At 53.0% G+C, this 9,618-nt stretch overlaps 1 pseudogene; it reads left to right on the top strand.

The window, feature by feature from the left end:
• The window catches only part of LOC135292683 (zinc finger protein 850-like), a 276,851-nt pseudogene continuing 267,233 nt past the window's right edge, over positions 1-9,618 (top strand).

The raw sequence follows: 9,618 nt of genomic DNA, 5'->3' as shown, positions 1-9,618 counted from the left end.
CAGGGCTGAATCTTGGTGTTTGGAAGGTTTTCTGGAGCCTAGGTCGCTGGTGGCTTGTAGAGATGGACTTGGGCAGTGGGGCCTTCACAGTCAACGTTCTCATCCCTAGTTTTCCCCAAACCAGGATTTCCCATTGTCACTTCTTGTGAGGCTGTGAGGAAGAGGAAGATGCCCTGGGACACAGAGTCAGGTGAGGAGGAAGTCAGTGCCCCTTTCCCCCTCTCTCCTGCTCCATCTCCCAGCCCAGCACAGCAGAACCTCGTGGCAGAGGCCGTTTTGAGCGGCTCCACGGCGCAGGAACCCAACGGGGAGGAAAAGCCCCGGAGATGCCGCACGAGGAGGGGCTGCAAACGCAGATGGCGGGGATCTGAGGGGGAAAGAGCCAGCCTGGGCCGGGAAGGCGGCCGGAGATGGAGCCAGAGCTCGGAGCTGGTGGTCCATGAGGAGGTTCCTGATGGGGAGAAGCCCCACAAGTGCGAGGAGTGTGGGAAGAGCTTCAGGTGGAACTCCGAACTGATCATCCACCAGAGGAGCCACACTGGGGAACGGCCCTACGAGTGTGATCAGTGCAGGAAGAGGTTTAAGACCAGCTCAAATCTCCTCGTGCACCAGCGCACGCACACAGAGGAGAGGCCCTTCCGCTGCCCCGACTGCGGGCAGGGCTTCAGGCGAAACTCCCATCTTGTCCTGCACCGGCGCATCCACACTGGGGAGAGGCCCCACGAGTGTGGGGAATGCGGGTAGAGCTTCAGCCAGTGTTCCAGCCTGATTGTCCACCAAAAGATCCACTCTGGGGAGAGGCCCTACGAATGTTCCAAGTGTGGGAAGGGGTTTCGGATCCGCTCCCATCTTTTCCAGCACTATCAGAGTCACACAGAGGAGAGGCCCTTCTGCTGCCCCGACTGCGGGAAGGGATTCAGGCACAACTCCACCCTCGTCAGGCACCGGCGCATCCACACTGGGGAGAGGCCCTACGAGTGTCCCCAGTGTGGGAAGAGCTTCTCCAGCAGCTCTCACTTGACCCGACACCAACAGAGGCACCGGTGAGGGAAGCCCTGCGAGTGCCCCGAGTGCGGGAAGAGCTTCGTGCGCTGCTCCAGCTCCATCCCCCACTGCAGGAGCCACGCTGGGCACAGCCCTGGTGACCCACATTCCCTGTGATCCCTGTTGGGAACACACCTGCCTGCTTGTCCTTTTGGTTTGGCTTTAATTTTTTTCTCTTCTTCTTCTCTTTGCCCTCCAAAATCCAAGAGGTATCAATCTGTCGCCTCAAAACCACTCAAATACCACTGAAAACAACTGAATTTTAACCCATAAAGGCTCAGTCCCTCCTCAAATTGCTTGTTCCCTCCTCAAAAAAACTCAATCCCAGGCCAAACTCACTCCATTCCACAGCCACAAGGGTGAGATGGGGTTGGAAGGGTGTTGCCATGATATTTTAGTGAAAAAGCCTCTGCTAGGATTTTTCCTGTCCTGAGGAGCTGAGGGCCTCAGGAAAATAATGTAAACAATAACTATCTGCTGCTGTGGAATGCCACAGGTGCATCTTCCATTGGTTCATGTGGATTGTTTTCAATCAGTGACCAATCACAGCCACCTGTGCCAAGGCTGTGAGCAGTCACAAGATTTTTGTTATTGATTCCTGTTCTATTCTTGTCTTTGTAGCCTTCTGATCTTCTTCTCTCTGTTCTTTTTAGTATAGTTGTAATGTAGTATTTTAGTATAATATATAACATAATAAATCAGCCTTCTGATGAAAATGGAGTCAAGCCTCGTGTCCTCACACAAGGGGTTCTTGCCGAAACAAGAATTGGTGACCGCTGGACGTGTGAAACTGATGGTCACCCCAAGAGTGACCACGGAGTCCAGCCTGGAGCTGAAGAAACGAGACCCTGAAGATCGGCAGAGTTCACAGCCAAGGCAAACAGGAGAACCTGTTGGACTTTCCTGGACATTGTGTCCAGAGACCGCAGAGCAGCAGAGCTGCACAGCTGGATCCACAAGGACACTGTCTAAAGGTACTGTTATTTTTTCCTTTCCTGAAAATCCTGCCATTCGCAAAAGGTGGGAGGAAAGTTGGAAAAATCGGAAGCTCAGGTTCCGTTTACTGCGTCAGAGAAGAAAGTTATTAAATTCTGGTACAGATGGGGACGCGAGGCCGGAGTTACTCATTGTGGGAGAGACGGTGTTATGAGTTTTTCAGATGGGCAAAATTTCATAGATTTGTTGCAGATGTCGTATACTCCCTTGATTTGGATTTTTGGGAGTTCATGAACGCTGCTTTTAGGTGGACAGTGGACCAGGGTGTTGCACCCCCAGCGGTGTATGCAGTGCACATACGGATTTATGTCTTTATTTTGAAATGGGGATGGGCTGCAGGGGACATCATGGCTCGGTGGCGCGGCCGCGCTCCGTACCCACCAGATTCGGCATGAGAGAAGCCTCTCAAAGAAGACGAACCGCGGGTTTGCAGCCCCCCCGCATTGCCCACAGCTGAGCAAAAGTTTTTCTCTGCTCCCTCGGAGCAGACAGAGCTGCCTTCCCCCCAGCTCCTTCTCTTGGGGAGGATGGGGAGCCAAGCCCGCCGCTTTCCGGGCCGGCCCCGCCCGCTTCGTCGCGGAACTCTCCGCTCCCCCCACCCCGGGAGGGGGCGGATCCGATCCCGCCTCAGCCAGCCCCGCGGGAGGCACCGGACCCCACGGCTCCGCCTCAGCCGGCTCCGCCCGCGGCCTCTTGCAGCGGCTCCGCTGGCTCTGATGACTGCGCCTGCACCGCGGCACCCGGAACCGCCTCCCGCCGATCCGCCCGTGTTGCCAGGCAACGCGATCAACAACAGTGATTCCCCGGCTGTGCTGCTGTCCCCGGGAGCTGCAGGAGCTGCCTCCGTGCCTTCTCCCTCTGCATCCCAGCCAGCAAATGAATTCGCAATGGTGCAGGCGGCGCCGGCACGGGCCGACCCCGCTCCGAGCCCGCCGCCCCCGCCTGTCCCGCCGCTCCCTGCCAACCCGATTGCAGTGCAAGAGCATGCCGAGAATGGTGCTGAGCCCACGGGACCGCCTCAAGAGCCGACACCAGCGCCCGTGCTGCCCGAACCACCCACCCCAGTTGTCCCGCTGGTTTCCGAAGCTCCGTCATTCGCATCAGACCCTGCGAAGAGCCTGTCCTTCCGTGGAGGAGGCACGGCCCTCCAGCTGACTGCAGGAGCAGTTCGGCTGGCTGTGTTCAAAATCAGTGTGGTTCGTGGGTCATTTCGCGCGTGGTCGGGGGCTTCTCCCCGGGGGTTGGGGTGCCTGCCTTCCCCCGAGCGCCCCAGCGGTGTGGGGGAGTTGGCTCCTGTGGCATCTGCCTCTGGTCCCCAGCCCAGTGGGGATGGTGGTGCCGAGGGGCAGAATGCAGGAGAAGTGGCATTTGCATTGCAGGAGCAAGAGACACAGAGCAAAGCAAGCATTGCTCGCTTGCTCTGGGGACAAGAAACCCTCACATCTGGGATGACAATTCCTGAGAATGCTTCTCTTCCCGAGCTGCCGGTGTGCACCGGTGGTGCTGCTGGGGGGAGGAAGCATTGGGTCATTTCTGCTCTGAAGACGCTGGCAGCATGGTCCTGCCATGTTCTGAGCACACAGAGCCCGCCTCACAGGCTGGTTCTGGGCCGTTTGGCTCATTTCCCTGGGCCGGGGCCATCGCCCCGTCCAGTGCTGGGTTTGGGGACCTTGCTTTCCCCACAGGGACCTGGGCCACCATTCTGTGAGCCAGGTCTGGGTTCTCTGGTCCATCCAACAGGACCAGGGCCACCCAAGGGTTCTAGAGACCCTCTGCTGCTGTTCTTCTTCTTTTGAAAAAAAAAAAAAAATACAGAAAAGTGGAAAGAGCTAGCAGCTCAAAAGCATTGAAAAGTCAAAAATTAGCCTCAGCCCAAGTGGTTCAATGAAGGGCTGTGGCCAGGGCATTCCAGAATTTTCTCTCTGAATTGTTTCATGACTGTCAATGGATTTTTGATAATTCTTGTTTTCTTTAGCAGTTCTTTGTTTCAGAATTCTGCAAGCCTGTTTCAGGACCAAAGGGGACTTCCAGAGATGTCAAAGAAGAACATCTTCAGTCCATGGACTCTGTCCTGAAACTCAGCTGTTTGGACTCGAAACAATGAACTTTCTTTACATGAGTTTTGAATTTTCTTATTTTTTAAGATTGTTTTAGTGATATGATAGAATTTGATGTTTGATAAGTGAAGAATTTCCCTGAATGTTCTACAGGTGAAGAATTTCCCTGAACATTCCACATCAGCAGATGATTGAGATTTTGATTGGCAACAGATGAACCTCAAGAGGTGTTGTTCTCTCTTATGCAAGGCCCCAGTAGAAGAGATTGCAAACATTTCTTTTTCTATTTAATTTAATAAATTTAAAAGGGTGAGATGTTGCCATGATATTTTAGTGAAAAAGCCTCTGCTAGGATTTTTCCTGTCCTGAGGAGCTGAGTGCCTCAGGAAAGAAATGTAAACAATGGCTATCTGCTGCTGTGGAATGCCACGGGTGCATCTTCCATTGGTTCATGTGGATTGTTTTCAATCAGTGACCAATCACAGCCACCTGTGCCAAGGCTGTGAGCAGTCACAAGATTTTTGTTATTCATTCCTATTCTATTCTTGTCTTTGTAGCCTTCTGATCTTCTTCTCTCTGTTCTTTTTAGTATAGTTGTAATGTAGTATTTTAGTATAATATATAACATAACAAATCAGCCTTCTGATGAAAATGGAGTCAAGCCTCGTGTCCTCGTCCAAGGGAACACAGTTTAAACAAGACTCCCCGACACATGAAATGTTTTGCGCCAATAATCTCCTGCAGTCTCTCACAATAGGCAATGTTGGAGGTGAATCCCAGTTCTGACCATGGGCACCTGGAAAAGGCAAGTTCTTTTCCATAGGAAGGGAAGGGCAGAGCCCCAGTGTTTGGAGGGCAGGTGAGAGTCTCACTAGGCCAATGCCTGCCAGACTTGTCAGGAATGGCAGATTTTGTCTGGGAGCAGTCTTTGAATTTAGGGAATTTTGAAGGTGGAAGCCCAATCTTGGCCATGGGCACCTGTAGAAGGACAGTTCTTTCCACAAGAAGGAAAGCACTGAGCCTTCCCCAGTGTTTTGGGGACAGATGAGAGGTGACCCTCATGAAACCGTTGTCAGCCAGTCTTGTCCTGGCAATATTCCTATGGGAATAATCCCTAGATATAAGGAAATCTGGAGATGAAATCCCAATTCTGGCCATGGATGCCTGCAGGAGAAGGACAGATCTTTTCCATATGAAAGAAAGTATGGAGCACCAGTGTTTCAACAGCAGAAGAGAAGAGGCCTTCAACATGCCATGGTCAGTTGGACCAGTCAGGCAGTCCATGGGAGGCCAAACCAGCCAGACCTCTTCTGTGTTGCCGTGGTTTTAAGAGGCCCTGCAGTATCACCATGGTCCCCTTGGTTCCACAGGGCCCCACAGTGTCCTAATGGTGATTTGATTCCATGGGGTCCTGCAGTGTTACAATGGTGCTTTGGTTCAATGAGGTCACACAATGTCACAATGGCTCCTGGGTTGCAGAAGGCCCCGAATGTCACAATGGTCCCAACAATTCCATAAGGCCTTGTGTAGGGGTGCATTAGTTTTAAGTTGGTTTATTCCTGTACCCCCCATTCTGTTTATGGTTCTGCCCGGGCTCTCTCTCTCTCTCCCTCTTCTTGATTGTCCTGTCAGTTACACTTTTATCTCTTCTAATACCTCCCTGGCTGCCTGTCCGTTATTCAGAGTCCATGCCTTTCCATCTAGAATCTTCTGTCCAGGACACTGGGCGATTGGACCGAAGGTCAGGGTTCAACCCTCAGTTTATTCCCACTGGAGATCTGAGATGCTTGTTACGCGTTATTCCCTCCTCTCAAAAATTTAGATTGGTTAATGTATCCTGTTTATAAAGCCTTGCCGGGCAAGCATTTTTGTCCGCGCCCGACGCTCCTTCAATAAACACCTCCCTTTTCCCTGTCCGCGCGGTCCTGTCTTTCTCCTGCGAGACGCAGCCCGACTTCTCTCCAAACAGCTCCGGGAATTCTCGCTCTCCTAAAGGCATCTCGCCTTAAGCACTCTCCCCAGGAAGTCTCTCCGCGGGAGAGTGCCCTTCCCGCTTCGGTACTGCCGGTGGCACTGCCCGCAGCAGCCGGGGACCCAGAGGCAGTCGTAGCCGCTGCAGCCTTGCAGTGTCACAATGGTCTCTGTGGTTCCCCAGGCCCCACAATGACACGTGACTCCTCTATTCCATGAGACTGCAGTGTTACAATGGACCTTTGGACTACGGGGTTTTGCAGTGTCACAATGGTCTCCTTTGCCTCCACAGAGTCACAATGGACCACTGATGACACCAGGCCCCACAATGTCACAATGAACCTTTGGCTCCATGCAGCCCTGCAGTGTCACAAAGGCCTCTTGCTTTCACAAGGCCCCACAACATCACAATGGTCCTCTTGGTTCTGTGGGGACCCCCAGTGTCACAATGGTCTCACTGGTTCCATGAGGCCTCTCAGAGTCACAATGCTTTGCTTATTCCATGGGGCCTCATAGTGTCACAATGGTCTCCATGATCCCCTGACTCCATTGTGTGTCACAATGGCCCCTTGGTTCCATGAGGCTGTGAAGTCTCTTAATGGTCTCTCCATTGTGCCATGAGGCCTTGCAATGTCACAATGGACCTTTGGCACTATAGGGTCTCACAGTGTCACAATGGTCCCTTGGTCTCACAGGGCCCCACAGTGTCACCATGGTCCCTTGGCTCCATGGGCCCTGTGCTGCTGCATTCCCCCCTCTCCTTCTCAGGCCGCCCTGCCAGCTCAGAAATGCTCCTTGGGCCTCGGCCTTGGCCAACAGCCCCTGGGCTCAGCTCCTCTGCAGCTCAGCACAAACACTGTCTGCTCCAGGCACTGCTGTGCCCAACCAGCTCCTGGTTTCTGTAGGAGCAGCCCTGGGAACTGTTTGTGTTCCCTCAGTGGCACAACATCCCTGTTCTCACAGTGCCAAAGAAAGCTGTTGATGCCAAGTGCGGCCAGGATGAACCATTGCTGTGACTGCAGCCCCTCTCTTGGGGCCCTACAAACAGCGCTCCAAAAGGAGCCCCTTGGAGCTCTCCTGGGCCAGCGACTCCCTCTGAGTGGGGCCTCTCCCAGCCGGGAACTCTCCCGTTTGCTGCACTCGGGGATCCTGAACAACGAGGGAGCCTGGGCCGATCCCCCCACTCCTCCAGGCTCAACCCTTCACCCGCTGGGGAGATGCCAAAGCATCCACAGGGAGCATTTCCTGCCCTCAGGGGAATTTCTCACAGGAGCCTTGCACTGACTCTTTGTGTCTGTGTGCACACAGGAGTGCCTGTGCTGGGGAAATGTGGCAGAAATGCTGCTCTCGGAGGGGTTGGAGTGCCTTGCATAGCTGAGTCAGTCAGGCCTGTAGGTGAGGTTAAGTCACAAGGTCTAAGCTAAGTTAATTGCTTCGAAGAGTTGCTCTTTTGCTAATTTGTTAGGTTTAATTTAAGTTATTAGCTAAGATGACTATTGTTAAGTGTTATTCCACTGTTAAATTATTTAGTCATAGGTTATAAATGAGGTTAAAGACTGTTAATTGTTGTTCTTATACTAAATTGTTAAGTTTACGGGAGAAGTTAAGGTTAAGGTATTAGTTAAGTCCTGTCAAGTTTGAGCTCTGTTCAGCTTTTAGATCATATTCCTTTTATCCTTGTCCTCACTGTCCTTGTGTCACACACACACACATACACAGGGACCGTTCTTGGTTCATTTCTGCTTTATTTGCCTGGATTTGGTTTGGTTTTGTTGTTGCTTTGTTCCCCCGGTGTGCCTGAAGTGTCCAGTCAGGAGCAGAGTGACTCTTGCCAAGGAACTTTGTGATGCTGTCGCTTAATATTAAATCTAGTTGTTGCTGGTCTTTTCCCAGGGATTTTTTCAGCGTTCTCAAGCCCTCGTTCGTAACAGGGTGAAGGAGCCCTGGCCCAGGCTCTGGCCCTGGGGGACACACAGACACTGCTGGGGGGTCCCTGTGCCCCTGTCCCACCCCCACAGCCCCAGCCCCCCGTCCCCGTGTCAGGCTCTGGGGTCGATCTCGTGGAACATCCTCTGGGGGAGGCTGCGGCACCAGGGGCGGGGGGACCCGGGGGGACAGGGGACCCCGCTGTGCACGAGCAGGGTTGGACTGCTCTGGGGGAGCTGTGAGGGGGGCTGGGGCAGAGTGACCTCCCCAGTGACCTCACACAGCCCCTGTGATGTCACACAACCCCCTGTGACATCACACAGGCCCATTGTGATGTCACACATTCCCTGTGATGTCATAAAGCCCCTGTGATGTCACACAGACCCCTGTGATGTCACAAAACCCCAGTGATGTCACACAGCCCATTTGTGATGTCACAGCCCTCATTATGATGTCACAGATAATGTTGTGATATCACACAACCTATCCTGGATGTCACACAGCCATTCTATGATGTCACAACCCCTCTGTGATGTGACACAGATACCCTGTGATGGCAGAATCCATTCTATGATGTCCAGCCTATGATGTCACAGAGCCTACTCTATGAAATTACTGGCAACTCAGTGATGACACACACAGCTGCTCTGTGATGTCACAAAGCCCCTTCATGGTATCACAGGGCCAGTGCTGGGATATCAGTCTGTGATATCATAAAGCTGCTCTGTGATGTCACAGAAGATTTGGTGATGTCACAAAGTCACCCTGTGATGTCACAGTCTGTTCTGTGATTGCACACCTGGCTCTATGATGTTGCTCCATCACCTGGTGATGTCACAACCCACTCTCTTATGTCACAGAGCCACCCTCCATGACGGCAGACTCTGCTCCATGGCCTCACACCCTACTCTATGATGTCACAGACAGTTCTGTGATGTCACAACACCCTCAGTGATGTCACAAAACCCTCTCTGTGATGTCATACTGCCACTCTCTAATGTCACAGCACACACTTTGACCTCACAGCCTGTTTTATGATGTCATACTGCCATGCCATGATGTCACAGCCTGCTCTGGGATGTCACAGAGAATCCCCTCTATGATGCTGTAGCTGCTCAATGACCTCACACAACAAACTCTGTGATGTCATAGCCCAATCTGTGACCTCACACAGCCCACTCTGTGCTGTCACACAGCCCCTTGCTGACATCACAGCTGCTCTGTGCCTCTAGGACACAGCCACAGAGGTGCCGCTGTGACACAGCCCCCTCTGGGACATCCCCCAGCCCCTGCCAGTGCTGAGCCCCTGTCAGCTCTGTCTGTGCCCTGCTGGTGTCCCTGAGCTGCCCTGGCAGTGCCCCAGCCCTGCTGGGCTGTGCCCAGGAGCTGCTCCTGGCCAGAGCTGTCTCTCTGCAGCGCTGCCCTTGCCAGGAGCTGCCTCTGGGCCAGGAGCCCGGCCAGCTCAGCAGCACAGACACAGCACCAGGACTTTAATCACCCTCTGGGGCTTTGGTGCTCTTTGCATCAGACTCAGTCCCTTGGAGTGTGCTCAAAAAGCTTCTCAAGAACTCCAAGTTAAGCTGAAACATAGACATTTCTTGTAGTTTAAATGGGGTCCACTGAG

Source organism: Passer domesticus, unplaced genomic scaffold (genome assembly GCF_036417665.1).
Source record: "Passer domesticus isolate bPasDom1 unplaced genomic scaffold, bPasDom1.hap1 HAP1_SCAFFOLD_44, whole genome shotgun sequence".
Taxonomy (NCBI): domain Eukaryota; kingdom Metazoa; phylum Chordata; class Aves; order Passeriformes; family Passeridae; genus Passer; species Passer domesticus.
This window is presented reverse-complemented; position numbering and strand designations above follow the sequence as displayed.